The sequence below is a fragment of the Stegastes partitus genome, unplaced genomic scaffold, assembly GCF_000690725.1.
Source record: "Stegastes partitus isolate 25-593 unplaced genomic scaffold, Stegastes_partitus-1.0.2 Scaffold157, whole genome shotgun sequence".
NCBI lineage: Eukaryota > Metazoa > Chordata > Actinopteri > Pomacentridae > Stegastes > Stegastes partitus.
This window is the reverse complement of record NW_007577888.1, coordinates 191554-210839: the sequence shown is the minus strand read 5'-3', so window position 1 is coordinate 210839 and position 19286 is coordinate 191554. Positions and strand designations below refer to the sequence as shown.

General features: G+C 42.0%; 1 protein-coding gene across 1 annotated transcript in view; it reads left to right on the top strand.

Moving 5' to 3' along the window:
• The first annotated feature begins 4959 nt into the window (after nucleotides 1–4959).
• The window catches only part of arid3a (AT-rich interactive domain 3A), a 42243-nt gene continuing 27916 nt past the window's right edge, over nucleotides 4960–19286 (top strand). The window contains exon 1 of the mRNA XM_008279368.1: nucleotides 4960–5492. The gene's annotated coding sequence lies outside the window, so the exon portion shown is untranslated. The remainder of the gene's footprint in view (nucleotides 5493–19286) is intronic.

Below are 19286 nucleotides of genomic sequence, written 5' to 3'. Positions count from 1 at the left end.
AGGTTCAGTAAAAATGAATTTTTAGCTTCGATGAGACGCGATGCCTCTTTTGATGACTCTGCAAAACAAAAAAAAGTTTTAAGCCCCCAAACCAGGATTGTTTTCATCCTGTAAGAAGCTGCTACAGAGAAACACATCACTGGACAGTTTTCCATTTCATTATAAACATTATAATCAACATGGAAACGCTCGTCTCTCTTCAAGACTACCAACATCTTTTATTGAGCCTCAGCAGAAGCTGGTTCTCAAAGTTCTCTGAATGAAGACGGGCCCTTTTGGGTCTGAACATCAGACTCTGGCAGGCAGCTGAGGCAGCCAGGAGTGTGTTGAGCTTCAGTGACAAACTACAGACTGCTGGTAAAGATAAAGACGGTTGTTGTTACGTCTTTTACGTCATGTCGTCATCGACGGAGGCTGAAACAAGTAACGAGCCAGTTTAGAGAATGTAAGGAGCAGAAAGTCCAGATGTTTGTGTTCAAATGTAGGGAGTGAAAGTAAAAAGTCATCAGAAAAATTAATACTCAAGTAAAGTACAGATACCTGCAGAATCTACTTAAGTAGATAGAAGTATTTGTACTTTATTACTTCCCACCTCTGTCCACATGTGAACTGACTGAGACAGCTGTGTGACGACGTTGTTCTTCAGCTGTCTGTGCAGAACACGTGTTGCACATGTATGTTATGCACTGTAGCACATTACATGAAATATGGACGAGCAGATGCTCGTAGTTTTCAGGTTCACCTAAAGAAGGAATGTTTGACAGAATCTTTGTAGGCTCCTCCTTCAGCAGCCTGTAAACTATATTCTCACAACTATAAATTGTGAGAATCCAGCTGGAAAAAAAAAAAAATCTGACAGCACATCCTTCAAATAAAGACACAATGTGCTGCTTGGAGTATTTGTAACCAGGCGAATGCAATGACTACAGAACGTGTCTGTTTTATGGTCATTTGCTCGTTAAAATCCAACTCTGGTCATTTATTAAATCCTAAAAAACTCATCTCTGTGTGTCAGTTACATATTTATAAGTGTTATTTTCCATGAAAGTCATCCACCTTAAAATGTCTGAAATGAAACTCTCTTATTGCTTTTTCTACAACGTGCAGATCTGTGAAGCGGCTGCCTCAATCTCCCATCTCACTCATCCCGGTCCGCTGCAGCTCTAGCACACCAGCTCACCTACGACTCTGGTCAAACACTGTAAAACTATTGTACACTACACAATGTGGCTCGGTGGTTAGCACTGTTGCCTCGCAGCTCGAAGGTCGCCGGTTCACGTCCTGGTGGGATCTTTCTGTGTGGAGTCTCCATGTTCTCCCCGTGCAGCGTGGGTTCTCTCCGGGTTCTCCGGCTTCCTCCCACACAGTCCAAAAACATGTTGAGGTTAATTGGTGATTGTAAATTGTCCGTAGGTGTGAATGTGAGTGTGCTTGGTTGTCTGTCTCTAAGTGTGGCCCTGTGATAGACTGGTTACCTGTCCAGGTGAACCTGCCTTCACCCTGAGTCAGCTGGGATAGACTCCAGCCCCCCATGACCCTAGTGAGGATTAAGCGGTGTATAGATAGTGGATGGATAATTTCACAAGGGATACATCTTCTAGCATGTAATAAACACCATCTGAACATGTTAGCAAAGTAAAACTGAAGACTTTCACACTGAATACCTATAACAAGGCTCAATGTAAAATGGTAGAACATCTAACGCAGGGGTGTCGAACTCTGGTCCTCGAGGGCCGCAATCCTGCATGTTTTAGATGTTTCCTTCTTCCAACACACCTGATTCAAATGATCAGCTCATCATTAAGCTCTGCAGAAGCCTGATAACAATCCTGATCATTTGAATCAGGTGGGTTGGAAGAGAGAAACATCTAAAACTTGCAGGATTGCGGCCCTCGAAGACCAGAGTTCGACACCCCTGATCTAACGTGACAGAAAAAAACAAATCAGCTCATTTCTAAAGACACGCGTGAGAACCTTCAAGAAATGATAAAGACACCAGTAACAGAAATTTGCTCACGTGACTTCAATAAAAGGATAATAACTGGGCTGCTTCTGGGTAAACGTTACCATACGATCGCTCAAAAAAGTTGTTTCATCAAGTTTCACAGGATCTGTGAAGTTGCTCCCATTTCCACTAGATGGCGCTACAGCACAAAGCAACAGCGGTCATTAGTGATGACAAGGATCTGAATTCATCCTGGTGCTCAGTATGTGATCATTTTATTTACTGTGATGGCTCTTTTGCATACGTGCTTTTTTGTTTGTGCTTCTAAATGCATGAACTGTTTGCTTTAACATCTTTAAATTTGTTCTTGGCCAACGAACAAAGAGATCGTACAGGATGCACAACAAGATCATGTAAACACAGGGAACGAGTCGGGTGAGTTTGCAGCATGTGTTTGCTGCTCAAGACGTATGAAAATCAGCACTTTGATATAATAATCCTCAAAATTACACGAGAGCAAAGAGGCCAAGTCGTCATCGGTGGCTTCAAAACTCCCAAAACATGACAAATCCTTTCATATTAAACCCTTTAAGTGATGTGTTTACTGAGCTGACACTGTGCACTGAGGGTTAAAATAGTTTTATTCAGGATATTCTGAGTAATTTGGCCTCATTAAAACCTAATTGATCAGCTCGTGATTAAAGCCTGAGTCAGGGACAAGATGCTGGATGTGTTAAACACACAAACCTTTGTCTCATTTGCATGTCAACCAGTGAGTCACACAAAGTCACAGCAGCCAGTATTTACATGAAAACAGAAAAACTAAAAAAAAAAAAAACATTTTCTGTTTATGTCATAATATTAATTAAGCTGAAGTGGTTAAAGCTTTATGTTTTGTCTAGCTTCCTAATTATTTGTAGGACTGAATTATTGCTTCTCATCGCCTGTTTTTCCACTTCTTGTTGTGTTTTTTTAAATGGCTGCATCATTGTGGCCGTAAAGGTGGTTATTTCCTGGAAGGAACACGCCCTGGCAGAGGTTCATTTAGGCTAAAATGCATCAGTCGTCTTTAATTATTTTGGTATCACGTGTGAAATTATAGCTGTCATCGCCGCAGAGGCCCATTTGATTTTAATTTCATCTCTCACTGTGCCGGGGCAATGAGCACACGTCTGCTCCGGATCCCGTTTCATCTGATGAGGCACATGGAGGATCGCTTTACTGTTTTAAATATCTCGAGCTCTTTATTTTAGTTAACAGCTGCAACCAGCTACCGACCAGTCAGCACTCACGGCTCGTAGAATCAAACGTGGGAACAAGAAGAGCTGGCCTTCAGGAAGGCGTCCACAATGAAGAGATGAGGACAGAAGGGACTGTTCCTCGCACTGGGTTGATTTAACTGAATTCAAAATGTGCAGTTTTTGATCACATATTTTGTTCTGTTTGAATGCATGAGTGCTTTGTTTACATTGTGCTTCATCATTTTTCATTGTCAGACGTGTGATTAATGGCTGTTTCACATAGGGGCTGTTGGTATTTGACATCTAAACACCAGGATTTTGAGCAGGAAAATGCATTAATGTGATATTTTAGTTGAGTGAGTTTGCAACTAAAACAAGGATCTGTTCTGAATGGTTGAATGTAGTGACATAACAAAGACTTCCGATACGTTTAATTCAGTTTCTTCAACTCCCAGCTAATAATGAGGGTTTCTAATAATGACAAACAGGCAACAGAATTCAGGATTTTCAGTATTTCTCATGTTATTTAAGTCACCAATGATATGATCTCGTGTTTAGTGGTAATAACTGATTTAATTCAGTCTAATGTACCATTCAGCTGCCAGAGGTCCACATGTTTTCTGTCAACAGAGAGCTGGTGGAGGGAAGCTTCCCTAAACTCAATTTTACCGCCTTCATATTTCAAACATGAACACAGACAAGTGTAATGAAAATCAACAATTTAGCTCAAACCAAATCAACCATAACCGCATAAAACAGTGATATTAAAAGCTGAGTACGTCAAATTAGTCGATGCAGTTTTGACACTAAGCAGGATTAATCAGCTCTCAGTCAAGGGACCGTCCATAAATATCAGCACAGAAGCCAAATGATAACGCAGCACACTGTTCACCACCGAAGTTTAGATTGATTAGAAGATAAATGATGCAAAATGAAGTTAATAAAATACATGTGTAATGCAAAAATGTACAATAAAAGAATCTTGCAGAGCCCATGCTGAAGAATAAATGTTAATTTTAATCACAATTCACGCCAAAGTTTAAAGAACTAAACTTATTTAGCTCAACATCATGTTTTATTTTGTGAGCCCGTGTGCGTCCCCTCCAGGTCAGAGTTCCTCACTAGTTCTAATTTTATTTAATTTAAAGGATATTTAAAGGCCTGAAGATCCAGACGTACTCAGTATTTCATCAGAAAATATGTAAATGTGCAGTGCTGCAGATTATGACTCGTTGCATCATCTGTTCATCTGCACATTCTTTTTATTTATTAACACAAATATTAAAAATAAAAATTACTTGGACAGTCAAAAGCTGAAAAACTTCACTATTTCTCACCAGTAAAAGCAGCAAAAACATCTTAAAGGATTATTATTGGGAATTATTTGACCAATAATACCTAACAAAGTATGTAACTGTTCTTTTTCTCTTTTTTTTTTTTTCTCTTGGTGGTCCAGACGCTATAATTTATACAGATTCACAGACAATCTGTAAAAATAAGCGTCTGTTTTTAGTGGCCACTCCAGGACAGTAATCAGGCTTCTGGCTTCCACCACAGTTAATGTCTTGCGCTCCACGGCACTATGTTTATTTCTTATTTATTTATTCTAGATTTTTAAAATAGCTACAAAAAGCAGAATAAACACAGGATATAGAGCCACCAATGTGCCAGAGCTTCTAAACCTGCTTTTATTTCACTTGATTTATCCATTTTTTTCCCCCAGTAGTGTAATAATGCAGGTAGATATAAATAAATAAATGAAATAAATAAATAAAAAGTGGAGCTGTGCATCCTGAGCAGGAGCCTCCTCCAGCTCTCCAGCCCCTCTCTACGCTTCACACCCCGGCACTTACCGACATCCCCTGCCGCGGGGGGTGGGGGGTGCTCGGGGGGCTGGACCCTGCTGATTCAGAGGTTAGGAATTTGCATCTGATGGCTGTTTGTCAACCAATGATGTGACTGTGCAGGCCGGAGAGTCTCTCCACGCCTCTCTCTCTTCGGTCTCGTCTGTCCGTCCGTCTGCGTCGGAGCGACGCTCAAAACTCTGAAAGAAAAAAAAAAAAAAAAANAAAAAAAAACACAATTACACGCCGAGGCAGAGTGCGTGGATATCATGCAGTCACATGAAACCACTTTATTTGTAGCCGACAAACACACGGAGCAGCGCCGCTCTTCGTCGCTTCGGTGCCGTTTTCTCAGCGTGTAGACCGGAGAGGGGGCAGAGAGGGACCCGGGACTCGGAGGCGGACAACAGGAATGTTTCTTCCGCTTCCAAAGAGTGTCAAAACCGAACGGAAGCCGATGCGGTAAGTTTATAATGCTCTTTTTTTTTCTTTTCCTTTTACTCTTTGCTTTAGCTTTTTTTTTTTTTTTTAATCCTCTTCATTTGCTTCCTCATTTCTCTCCTGCTTCAGTTCGTCACTTCTTTTTTTTTTTCTTTTATCGATACAGTCGAACGCTCTGATCGATAGCTATTGCAAAGGTAGCGGATGGACGCCGTGAGTCGGCCGCCGAATGTACGTTAACCTACGCCGAGTGGAAGGGCACTATTTTCTCTGATGAAACCCACGGTGTTTGATGTATATATATATATTTTCGGGCCGGTTTTCAACGATTTCTAACCGAACATATTGAGTGTAAATAATAAAAGTGAGCGTGCTCGGAGCTAGCCGTGTTTACTGTCAGCTAGCAGCTACGCTCCGGTTCTGACCGTTAACTTCATTTAATGTCACAAAATGCTGCTGAACGCTAACTTCACTTCACATCAGCCAGAAACCAGTTCTCGCGACATAACGGATAAACCTGTGTGTTTTTTGTTGTTGAAGATTTTGGGGTTAAAAAACAAAAAAAAAGCAAATTAAATTGTTTTTATTATTTTTAAATGATTTTTGCTCCCTGTGGTGCGAGCGGCGCGTCCTGTACAAGTTGAACCCACCATTTTACAGCGCCATTAAACATCTACTATGTGATTGTGTAACATAAGCACATCCTATTGGCCTTTAAGTTCAGATATAAAAGCCCGTTTATGTGGCTGCATGTACGGCTGGGCCTTCAGAGAAAGTTTGCCAGGATGTCAGGTTGGGGTTGTGACAGCAGAGAGCTGGGAGGCTTCAGGGATGAATTTCAAGCTGGTTTTCACAAAGTTGTAATGATGAAGGCAGAGCAAACTGAGGCCTTGTTCCAGAGCACATAAATAGTGTTTTCAGAGGCACACAGGTGAGATCATTTCGCAGAAGCTCTGTTTCAGTTTCCCACAGGTGAAATCCCTCTAAATTCAGAAGTGGAGTAGGTGGATAAAAGAGTCTGTCAGCATCATTCGACATCAACACGAGTCAAGTCAAAACATCCACGGGACGAGTCCGGCGTGTCGAGGGGGGAGCGACACAATGAGCCGCCTTCAAGTCCTGCAGCAGGGTGGTGGGAAAATCCACTGTACACAAGCCTATTCCTCTGCGTGACGTCGGCAGGGCCAGCGAACTTCTCATCCTCCCAGGAGCTCCGGAGGTCCTCGGGCCGTCTCGTTACGTCTGCATTCGTGAAACCGATGAAGCCACAACCAAAACTGCCTGGCATTTGGCTTGTGGTTCGTGTTAAAGTTTCTCACCAAGAAGTGGGGGTGGGGGAGTCCAGGCAGGCACAGGAAGCAGGTTTTATTTTAAAGCCACGTTTAGCACTTTTGTCTTAATGACCTTAAAGCGTGCGTGTTCTGAAAACGGTTGTTCAGTCGGGATTCGGTGGAGATTTCCATCGAATGCAGACTTTTCCATTCGACAATCACGGTTTAAGATTCACTGGCTGGATTTTTGTTGCAACCATACGACACGTTGGCCCACACGACGCTTATGAAATGCTCTTTGCGTGATGAAAGTTTATTTTACCATAAGTGCTCCGACATAGCTGCGGTATGTCTCAAATGGATGAAGACATGAGATTTTGAAACCCGAAAACGTGAAACAGAAAAAAACAAACCCCAGCAGGATGAAGTTGAAAGTTTACTTTTAGATTCTTGCGGCGACACAATTCGTAAAGAGGATCTTAATGCAAATAAGTTTTGAGCAGCCGGGTTGGGCTCCACGTCCTTCTTCTTCAAGTATAAAGAAAGTGTGAGATGCTACGCTGCAGAGCTATTTTAAAGGAGATTTCCAGGGTTCTTATCACACCTCACCATGCTCCAATCACCAGTGAATATTTTCCACACTAATCTGTTTGGTCCAGTCTGGCATATGGCATCCGATGCCTCACTGCACCAGGCTTTCCAGTGGAGAGAAACACTGCTGCAGCAAAGCAAGCGGGGCGGGTGGGGGGCATTTAGGTTGTGATTGGCCCATAGTGGATTAGAAACGTATGGCCAGCGATCAAGTTCAGGTCTTAAAAGGCCTCCCCGTGCTTTTGCATAATGTTTGCTGGACCTAATTAGTGCGCTGCTTGTGATGAAATGTGGTTTATGTAAAGGCTCTTGTTTTGAAGAACTAACGCACGTGTTGTGCTTTTGTAGAAACTTCTGTCATTTCCCATCAAAGGGACATGTTGAAATAGCAGCAGGCCTCGACCTGATTGATCAGTATATAAAGCTGACCTTGTGGTTTCACACGTTTTCAACAATAAAGTATGACAATTAAAAGCTGCGTTCGTTATGCAGGCCAGGTTTGTGGAGGAGCATCTACGTACCAGATTACAAACAGCTGTGGTGGTTGCACACGTTTTAGGTTGTCAATATTGACTGTTTTAGACTTCTGTTGGCATTAGCTGATGTAAACACGAATATGTCAATATCTAAAGTAGTATTACCTCAATAAAGGCCTTCTCTGCCTTAAAGGAGTTTTACCTGCAACGGAAACAAACCTTAACTGAACAATCAGTAGCTGCAATGTGATGCATTTATTTAGTAAATTAGACTGATTAACTTATCAGGCAGTGGTGAAATACCTGCTCGTCTGAACGTTAATCAAAAACTACTGTCATAACAATCAGCCACAATCAATCATTTATTAGGAGGAACTGCACAGCACCTCCCAGTCTCTCCTATCTGGGAGCTTTTGCTGCCTTTCTGGTTTTTGCTAACTGACTACCTTTGAGTTTTTAACTGTTGCTTAAGTGAAACAAGGTATTTGAGGCATTTACTCTGAAATGTGTGGGCTATTTTCTGACAGTTTAGAAACCGAATAAATAGGATTTTATTGTTTGTTTTTTAAAGTAATTTTAAAAAACTGTGATAGAGCCTTCTTTTGAATATCATGTGGAGCTTTGCAGACACTTTCTCAAGCCACTGAGAAACTCCCATCATAACAGAACCCCCTATGAGCCTGATATTGGTGTTCCTGTGGGTGACTCATGTCCTGCTCCTTGGCCACTGGTCACATTTGTCTTCTCATAGCTTTGGTTTCTGGTGATGTGTCTACTTTCTATCTTGCTGTTGTGCTCTTGTGATTCCCCAGACTGTATTCACTGTGCCTTCCTTCTCTTCACACGTAATGTGGTCCCTTCTGGCTTCTTCTTTAATCAAGTGTGTGTGATGTAGTCTCTATTGAAACCTGCTCAGGTTTGTGTATTAGTCATGTTCAATCCATGTGACCCACAGTTGTGCTCACTGTCTGAGAGATTTGTGTTGTTTGTAGATTCACACCTCGCTGCGTTTCAGTTTGCTCAATGAACACGTAAAGATGCAGGGCTGCTCGTGTAGTCATTTGCAAGCAAAAGTCCAGACAGTTTCCTGTCATCACAGATGCCTGATCTGAGCCCAAGGATGTTTGAAGAACATTTGGAAGCAGCAAGTGTAATATGCAAATAGCTTACTGAGTTTGCCTCCGAGCATCACGGCTGAGTGAGCGGCAGCCACTGGCAGTTGGCCACTAAACTGGTTAGTGGCTGTGAATTAATGACAGACAAACTCGCTCAGACAAGACAGACAGGTCTGACCCCTGTTTGTTTTCCTATTATCAAACTATAATCCTGTCGAGGGTTGTAAAGGCTGTTTTTTTTTTGTTTTTTTGATGCTGTCATTCCTTTCAAATCCCCCTTCGGGGCTTAAGGGCGTGGGCTTTGCCTTAAGGACTACATTGTGTTACTTGTTTCAGTCATAACCCACCTGTGAGTATCAGCATGGTTTGTATTACAGTGAATGAGAGCGGTGTCTGCACACCACAAGTTTTCCTGCCATTAAAGTAGGAGACTGTGTGGCTTGGCTGCCTTTCAGCTGTTCTTGTGCCAAAAGCTACTTTACTGAAGGCCCTGTATGACACGTGGGGCTTTAACTCTGTTATCCAGCCAAAAAATGCAGGAAAAAAAAAAAGCTCACAGGTTACTTCATTCCTTGGGCTGGAGTCATGGGGGAATCCCGGCAGGGCTGACGGTGACGCAGACGAAAGGAAGGGTCTGAGGTTTTGGGATGCCCTGCAGTTCCTGAACCAGTCGGCTTTGTGTATTCAGTCAGCGGCTGACACTAGGTTCAGTGCCAGTCCCTGTGCTCTACTCCAGCGCTTTTCTGCCTGGATACCAGCACACAGCTGCAACATGCTGACTTGTCCGTCAAACCTGAAGCATTTGTGCTTTATATTTGTATCAGCTGGCACCAGCAGCCCACCCAAGTAATCAAAAACTAATTAAATCAGATCCGTGTCCCTTGTGAAGTGATGAAGCTGCCAGTTTTTATTAGACAGAGCGCCTGCACATGAAACTTTAATCCACATCTGACATCGAAGTGACAATTTTAGTTCTGGATGCCTCCATGTACAACGCATAGAAGTCTTTATCTAAGATTTGCACTCACCCATCGCCTCTTTGCAGACAAAAGACCTGATTGTTAAAGATCACAATGCAGTGACGTGACCGCACAGTCACCATATAAACCAACAAGTTAATCCAGTTTTCATGCCATTCAATGAAAAATGCAAACCCCCTACTCCACCTCTCCCACACCAGACGAACTATCATCATGCCGTCAGTCTAGAGTTACAATAGCAGTGCACTGAACTCTGCGAGCTGCAACATGCAGCCTGTCTCCTGAATCTCAGTTTTTCATGGCAAAGTCAGTTTTAACAGGAATTTGACTTCGTAGCTCGCTGGAAAATAAGCATGAAAACTGCTCTGAGCTGATCAGCTGTAGAGGTGTTATAGTCCTGTAGCATGAACCAAACAAACGGTTTCATATACCATTTCCTAATTATATACTGTACCAGGAAATTAGTTCTCTGTTGAAACTGTTTGCCCGAACAGGAAGTAATGGAATTAGGTAATAAAAGAATAAGCAGAAATGTACAGAGGATGGACACAACAGCTGCTATATGGAACCATCGTGACGTGCTCGTTCACCTTCTCTCTAGATTGTGTCAGAAAAGTGTTTGTTGAGCTGCACAGAATCAACACAAGCAAAAAGCATGAACACGAGCAGGACTGATGTGAATTACGCCAGAACAAGAGTGAAGCACAAGAAAAGCCGATGTTGTCGATTGTTTTACTACGGCAGCGAGAGCAACGGCCTCCTTCAAGAATGACTTGTGCTTCCCCACCAGAGCTGTCATCACATGAGATTTATGTTTGCTCCCATAATACTACAGTCTCCATGTGAAGCTGTAGGTAGGTTGTAACATGGCAAGGTCAATATCCACCAGCGAGGCCGCGGCGGACACAACCGGCCGCAAACATTTCAGCTGACTCAGCTGAGACTGAGTTTTTTATTTAACTGCTCAGTTGTAGATAGAAAAAGGGGCTTTCATATAGCAGAGGTAAAAGGTTTTCCCTCTGGGCTTTTCTGCCTTCAAGTAGCGCTTATCTAACATGCATAAATATATGAACTTTTCCACACACAGAGGAACATGTTGTTCCTATTGTGTTCATGACCCCTTTTACTCAGGAACTAAGAATGAGGATAGAATGAACTTTATTGGGCTGTTGTGATGAACACAGTCACTCATAGAGGGTATCTGGTGCCAACGTGCAACATTAAAATGTAGCACCGGACATGTTTCCTCCAGTTTTTTTCCCTATTTTCTCAGTGAAAAGGAAGTTCCTAAGACGAATTCCCAAACCCTCAAGGGTACAGTAATGCCCACTGCACAATGCCCGTTGCATTGTTTCTACTCTGCACTGCCTAAAATAAGTCGCTACGCTACTAGAGTAGTTCTATTAGAGTACAACACTCTACATAGGATCAGGCATTTAAGAGAAGAGAAATTACTTCTTGTGTTCAAGCATCAAACATCATGGAAATACGTGAACCAGACTTTTTATATTTATTTGAGCGAACTTCAGAGCGCTGCAGATCAAACATACAGCGGATAACTCGTAGCCCCGCTTGCCTGCACAGTCTAATCCTGTTGCTTGATAGATGGCTGCAGATTTCACTGCTGAGAAGTGGATCACTGGATTATTTTTGCTATATGCCCACTTAATTTATGGCATAGCTGGGCCTAATCAGATTTGGCTTGCTGTATTGCTTCAGCTTGCTGGAAGAGGTCAGTGGAAAATGCGTGACCAGCCTGTGCGACACTTCCTCAATGATCTTGTTGTTGGTGCAGTGGGGCTCAATGGAGCCTGTGTTATTGCCTTACGAGGTAATACTGCAAGGAATGTGAGAGAGGGACGCATAATCAAGACCAGCACCACTGACCGACTTTTGGCTTTTATGCTTTCTTTTTTTTTTTTTTATCTAGAAATGATGGTGACTGGCTACTGTTGGGCTACTCCCTTTGCTGTTGCTGTTGTACACTCGTGCTTTTGAATGCTAACGTGCATTTATATGAACGCTACAGAAAGAGCTATTTTAAAATGAAGGGCTGTAACATGCTACTGCTACTACATGCTACTATTATAATTTTTAAAAATGTTTGAACTAGAATATTTATGTTTCCTTGGTGTTTTATTCACTTCAGATTCAGGCTATGTCCATGCGAGTGTATTTTGATTTTTTTAAACAAAACCATCCAGACCAGCATCTTCGCACTGTTAAAGTTCAGCGCCGTCGGTTTTGTTGTTGCTCTCTCTTTGGCTGATGTTGATCAGGGACATTTGGGACGTTTTCTCGCCGTTCCTCACAAAGCATAACCATAAAATGATCCCACCAGACAGCAGGTCTTCCGACTTCACCGGAAGCCGGCGCTCCATGTCGGGCTGACGACGTCACTGGAGGCAACAATTGTCGCAAATCGCTCAAGCATTAGCTCGTAAGCAGTAGTAGCGTAATAAAATGGAAAATGAACTGTTGAGCAGCTGCTGGCTCAGGTCAGCAATGCCTGTAATTCGTTAACCATGTAGAATTAACCACTGGTAGTCAAGCCTGATGCCTTTTGTTTTCTTCCTGGAAATAGTCACGCAATAGTGGCGTGACGAATCAGGGAAGGACATGTAGCGACTGATGAGACCCAAACAGGAAGTAAATGTGGCAGCAGTCTGCGTCACTGTTTCCAAAAGACTTTTTGCCTGTCCAGACTAAAATGCAACTCTGGAGTTTCAAACTATACAAAATGATAGCAGCAGCTGTGCATTGTAACATATTATTGTGGTCGTAGCGTCACTGGTGACTGTTCAGTTTGCCAGGCTCTGGATTAATGTTTTTTTTTTTTTGCCAGGGGAGGAGCTCAGAGCTGTTTATTGAAGCAAATCATATCTTTCTGCAAAGCAAACAACCGACAAGTTAGTCGCTTTTCTTTATAGAAGCGAAGCAGTTTGCATGTTACATGTTAAAATATGTTTAGACATTTATTTTATTTCTTTTTATATAAACTGAAATTGACTCAAACACTTACAAAGGGAGTGGTGGCATTTTTCCCCCCAAGGCCTTGAGTGTCTGTAATTCTTCGAAAGTATAACAAAACAGATAATAGTATCGAGATAAATAATCTTCTGAGGTGAATTGTTGGACATTTAATCTGGACATAATAATAACTTGTTACAGTAAAGCTGCAGTGAAAGGTTAAAAAATGTTGTCGGCATAATATTTTTGCAGTTTTTTGTGCTGCAAACAAACTTATACATGAATATATCCAGCTGTTAGGATTCAGAAGTGAAAACTGAAATAAAAACTGGAGACAGACTAACAAACTAGTGAAGCACTACAGGTCAGGAAACAGCAGATGTATGTTTTTCCAGGAATGTATGTAATGATAACATCAGTACAAAGCCTGTTTCTCTAGTAACACTGCAGCATGTGCACGCTGACACACGATGCATGACAGCGCAGAGTGATAATAAATGTACATTGATGCCAGTTGTGATAAAAATGTTCTGTACATTTCAAGTCTGTTTGCGTTGAGTCGTTTATTCAAAACAGGTGTAGCATGAGCGTCAATACCATACCTGATTTGATAAAGAAATGACAGAACAGCATGTGCCACCCACAGAAACTCAAACTAAAACAGCTCACATCCAAGGATGACAGTACAGTATCGCCCACACCGATTTACATGAAGTAAAGAGCAGAAATGCCAGCGAGCGCTCAGAAATGGAGACGAAAAAGTGGATTGCCACTTTAAGAATCTGAGTCTCTCATTTTCAGTGAAGCAGAACAGACAGACGCTCATTTTAATACCTAGTTTCAGGTCTCACAAGGACCTCACCCAGCTCATCTCAAACCACATGGCTTTATCAGGCAAAACAGGGTTTCTTCTAACGGCACATAAAAGGAAATGAAGTCTTTTATTCCAAATGTCGAAGTGCAAGATAAATAGCTGCGCTGATGTTAGCACATGAAAACAGAACTCCCCACTGAGAGAAAACCCTGGTGTATTAGTGCTGGTTTGTCTCTCTAAGAACTCCACTTTTTATTGCTCTTGCAGCGTGTGGGCCTGTGTGAACTGTAGCCTCTGTGCTCAGCTGGGAAAATATGAATTCCCTCAAATTCCCTGCGCTCAGTATGGTGGTATTAAAGTGCGTTGATGCTCTCTCTCACACAGTAAACATGCAGCCGTTCATACATGTCCGTATGTAGGAGCATGTGTGAGGTGGTGTGGGTCTCTTTATCTAGTTGGAATTAGACCCTTAGCTCTTGTTCTTATCACTCTGCCCTGTTTGCTCAGACCTTGCAATCTTCCACTTCTCAAATGTGGGTTTAGAAAAAAAAAAAAAAAGAGGATTAACCCATTAGCTCTCGAACCGTTTCTGCGTTATCCTTCACTCGGCCAACTGCTGAAGGTTCAGCGCCAGTGGCTCCACCCCTCCCCACCCCCCACACATGGGCTCCTGCCACCTATGGCAGCAGGTGGTCTCTCTTTAGCCAATTAAGGTGTTAAATAAGACCTAAGGGTCTTAAAGTGCAGTATGCAATTTGAGGGATTTCCTTTTTTTTTTTTTTATGTTTTATTGTGGCAATATGTTGAGAGGAAGTAGTCTAGTGTTCTGAGCAGAGTGTCTCGAGTGCCGCTTTGAATTCAGCGTGCGAGCAGAAGTAGCAGCACCAATAAAATATGTTTGAAATGGTTTTGCACAGAATGGCTCATTTTAGAAGAGTTCATTTGCAAAATCAGATAACTCCATCATCACAAACCTTCAGAAAACCCACTTTTCCATCGTCTACCTGAGACAACATCAATCAAACTTAAGTTATCTCTACTGAGTCAAATCCACTCAGCTTCAGTCTGATTGATTTTATCTCGAGCAAACGACAAAAAAACAAGTTTTCTGAAAATCTACAAAAATGGAGTTATCTGTTTCTGCAAGATAATAGATAGATAATAATGATTGTTGATGTTTGCATCATCCTAACATATAATGAATACATTTTGAATTTGTTTTGAATTCTTGATCCCAATTTGCAAAGCGTACAGTCGAATAAAGAGCGCAGCATTTGCCTCTGTGATTGCAGTTGAAGTATGAGGTTGTAGTTGTCAAAGCTACACTTAAAGCTCAAGTGTCGGACTTTTACATGCATATCAATGTCTGTTACATCCCTTGCTAAAGTGAGTTCATACATTCCAGGTGAGTCTGTGTATTTCGCAGTAAACTGAGAGTTTTCCCATGCTGTAAGGATCCAAATAAAAAGCTTCTGATGCTCAAGATAAAATGGAAATTCAGCCTTCTGAGGAACTATTCCAGTGATTCCCTACACAGCACTTGTGTAATCACTCTCACAGCCAGAAGGGGTTCTGCACTGCAGGCTTTAGTACACTACTTGAGTAAATGAACCTCGCTGCTTTCCATCAGTGGCCATCAGGAGGATACTTGAAACTGATTCCCAGGGCAGCAAGACAGCTGTTAAGTCCGTCCCCGCTGTTAAGGCTGCCCCCAAATTTGGTCATAAAATGCAAATTTAACCCTTAAAATGTAAACTCAAGTGTCAGGGAGGGAAAATGTGCACGAGAGAGAGAAAGACAGGCAGGAAGCAAATGGGCAGCGTTAAGGTGATGTGGCAATCAGATAGAGGACTCTTGTTCTTTTTGCTACCTCATTGTTCTGCATGAAGAGTGGTTTGTACTGTCACCGAAAAGAAAATCACTATACATGAGCCATCACAGGAGGATTTAAAGATGTTCCTTTGTCCTTTGGTTGAAAAATGCCAGTCAGTCACTTGGAAGCAGATCAGAGGGCTATATTGGAGGCCTTTCCAGGTTTAAGTAGCGTAATGTAGATGTAATCTCAGTAAGCCTTCATAAAGGTGGTCATAAAACTACGGCGGAAATTGTCTGTTACAGTCGAGTCCACTCAGCATTTCCTCAGCGAGAACAGACCCTTTACCCCACCGGGCAGATATGTTTACCCGGTGATCAGCAAAACCACGATGAGATGTGTTTGCTGTAAATGAGTTTATTAAACATTTTGACTGGCAAAAAAAGGCCGACAGACGAGGCGCCAAGCTTGTTTGCTTGCTGCTCAGAGCAACTGTCTCTCAGATTGTGTGGGTTATGATGCTGTTTCTGTACAATGCAGGATTTCCAAATAATAGCAGCTGGTGATGTAAAGAAAATTACTCCATGTATAGGGGTGATTTCCCAGCAGGGGGTTTTAAGGGGATTCATCCCTGACCCCTGAAACTGCTCTACAGCTGGTTTCACAGCAAGATCTGGTGTGGATATTAAATGCCTTATCACTGTAGCCGAGGTTTGGTTATTATTGTGTGAGGATGAGATACCACAAGAAACCCTCTCAGGTCCTGGTCTTGTGGTTGTAATTTTAACCAGACTGTCTTTGATCAGGACTGAAAACCGGTGATCTAGAGACGACTGACAGTTCAGAATTAAAAGTAAATAAACAAATCAAGGTATTACTGCAATGAAAACATCGGTAAAGTTGCTTGGCAGCATGTGGAAATCTGGATACTGTTGTTGTTTTTGTTGGCAGCCACGCAAGCAGAGTTTTCCTTTAAGCACCAGGAGCGCAAATTACGTTATGCAGGCAGCACGTAGCACATTATGCCTCTCATGCTGCCTTTGAGCACATGCATGAGTGCATGTTTAGGTGCACGCTGACAGAAATTATCATTATTGTCCATATTTATTGCTTGTAGCATGAGGAATCAGTTGAAGGTGTATTAAAGGGCGACATCTTGCTTGGTTTGAATAAAATCCTGCATCCTCAGGTTATAACCAGATGTAACTGGAAAGAAAATAGTCAAGCAGACGGTAGATTATCATCCCTTTTGGGCTAGATGTGGAAAACATTCAGTGTTTCTTTGTTTATGTAGATGCAGTACGTCTAGTGCCACAATGTACACTTCACACTGCGATGTAAAAAAGACGTTAAAAGCATCAAACTTGTCTCCTTATTTGGGGAAGCGGGGAAAACGTGTAGTGGCGCAATGTCATTTGCATCAGCGAGCATATAGGAAATCATAATGCTTGTGATCAACTGTGCCATGAAACAAACACACCACTTCTGCTTCCCTGTGCACAGGAAGAGTTAACAGAAAAGCTTTGTTGTAATCACTTCTGTCTCTGAAATTACATGTATGACACATGGAGACAGCGGTGGTATCACAGGCACTGTTGCTCTTGGCACAAACATGTATTGCACACAAGGCGTTGCGTGACAGTGATCATTTGCGTTCAGAGTGAGACGACTTAAAATGTTGAGTAATGATTGCTGTAAATAATAGGGTCTCCACACAGTGCGTGCATGAGCTGCTCTAAAGTGAATTCGCCCGTGTCACTTAATGCAACATTACTGGATAGTCAAGAGTTGTTACCAGTAATTACTGGTGTCTCTCCTCCTGGAGCCCACTGACGTGTTTTGTTCTTTACTTGCAGTATGCAGAACACAGACAAGTTGTTTCAGTCGAACTAGATCCAGTTAGGTAGGATGCCTTAATCCTGCTTATACTGGTGCTATTCTCCATTCGACAACTGCGGGTGTTCAGTTGCGCCTCTATTGCCCTTAAAGAATGTAATGAATCAATATTGAGTATCCGTCGGCTGCCTCGCTGCATCTGCTCTGTCAGTTGTCACTTCCTTCACGCTCTTAAGAAACACAAGTTTCACAGCTCTTGTTTCCTTGCGCAACATTTCTTTGACATATACAGCCATAGTATAGGGGCACTGAAACATTTCTGCTGTGGCTCTCGGTTGGTTCTTGTTTGATAGCGTTGGGTCTGATGTAACATTTCGTTGATGTGCTGCGTTTTATTTAACACCTCAGAAGCTGTTGTGCTTTAACCAGTAGCAGCAGAATTTTTTGCTTTTGAAGTACATTTTGTCGCTTATGTATTAGTGATGAGCTGCAGGGTGTCAACTGCATGCTGAGAGCTCTGCTTATTTCATGTGCATTCAACGAAAAACAAGACTTTTGTCTTTGGGTTTTTATTCAAATTTGCCAACTATGTCTTTTCCTGACCACAGATACAGAAGTTGTGCCTCTTGTTACATCTAACCGGAGATTATTCAGCTATTTTTCATTTTTTTGACATTCTTGCCAGACAGTTTGTGCTTTATTAGAAGCATAATAGGTAGGTCTGAACGATTAATCGATTTCAAATCGAAACCACGATATGAAACTATGTAGTTAGCCAGTTGCAAAGGCTGCACTTACAAACGTCACGCAGCGTATCTGACTCAGGCTTTAAACTGTCATGTCAGTGGTTTTGCTGCTTCATGTGTGACAGTCACAGTTTTTATGGTATCTTGTAGTAATGCTCCATCACATGTATTAAATCTATTACACAGCGAGTATGGGACTAAAGCTCGACTTTTAAAAAATTGTATCGCAATATCTGTCTGCAAAATCGCAATTAGAGATTTTCCCCAACTCGCTCAGCCCCGAGTGTCGGACAAACAGACTGGAGGGATAGTTTCATGTTCACAGAAACCCCAGAAACAAGTTTTACGCTTTTGATATCTGCTAGCATGAGGACAGAAGCACTGACAAATTGCGACACTTGTGACATGCACATTGGATTTCTTACGCATCTGGAGATCACTGATGTTGTGTAAATATACGTTGATCTTTCACATGAGTCAGACCTGTCTAGTGTTGCACAAGCTGTTATTTTCCATTTGGATTCATGTGAAGCCACTGGAAGATTGAAAACTGCATCTCCCGGTTGACATGTCTGCTTCCAGAGTAGCACTAACAACCAGGATGTTTGTGGGTGTTGTCTCTTATCTCATTATGTATTTAAAACTATGTAAACATATGATATGGAAAATAGTCAATTTTCCTGAGAATGGAAGCCGAACTTTACTAGAATTTCTGTTGCCAGCCGTAGAGACCTTTGACCTGGACGCTATAGACTATTTACCTTCTCCTGTGCTCTGAACATGCCTACATGTAGTTATACATCGAGTGAGATTTTCTGTGTAATTGCAGTGAGTCACATGCAGGAGATAAACAGCCCCTTCTCATTCAGGAAAAAAATAATACCTGCATTGTAATGATGAGATATATTATGGTGGGGATTGCTGTGGTGTTCACATGCTGGCTGAATGTAGTCGTACTTTGTAGAATCGTGTTACCTTGAAGAACTGCTGACTCGAAACTTGTTTTTGACAACATGTTTAGAAGGGGTTTAATGAATGTAATAGTGGCAGATGTCGCTTAAAAATAGCAGCTTTCAAAAGGATTAAAAACATTTCTGTGCAGCTGCAGTTTCACTTTATGTAGGTAATGCTCAAAATGTATGCATAGTGCTGTCTTTCACGGCGGTGGGAATGCCAGTAATAGTTCTACACATTAAACTGCAA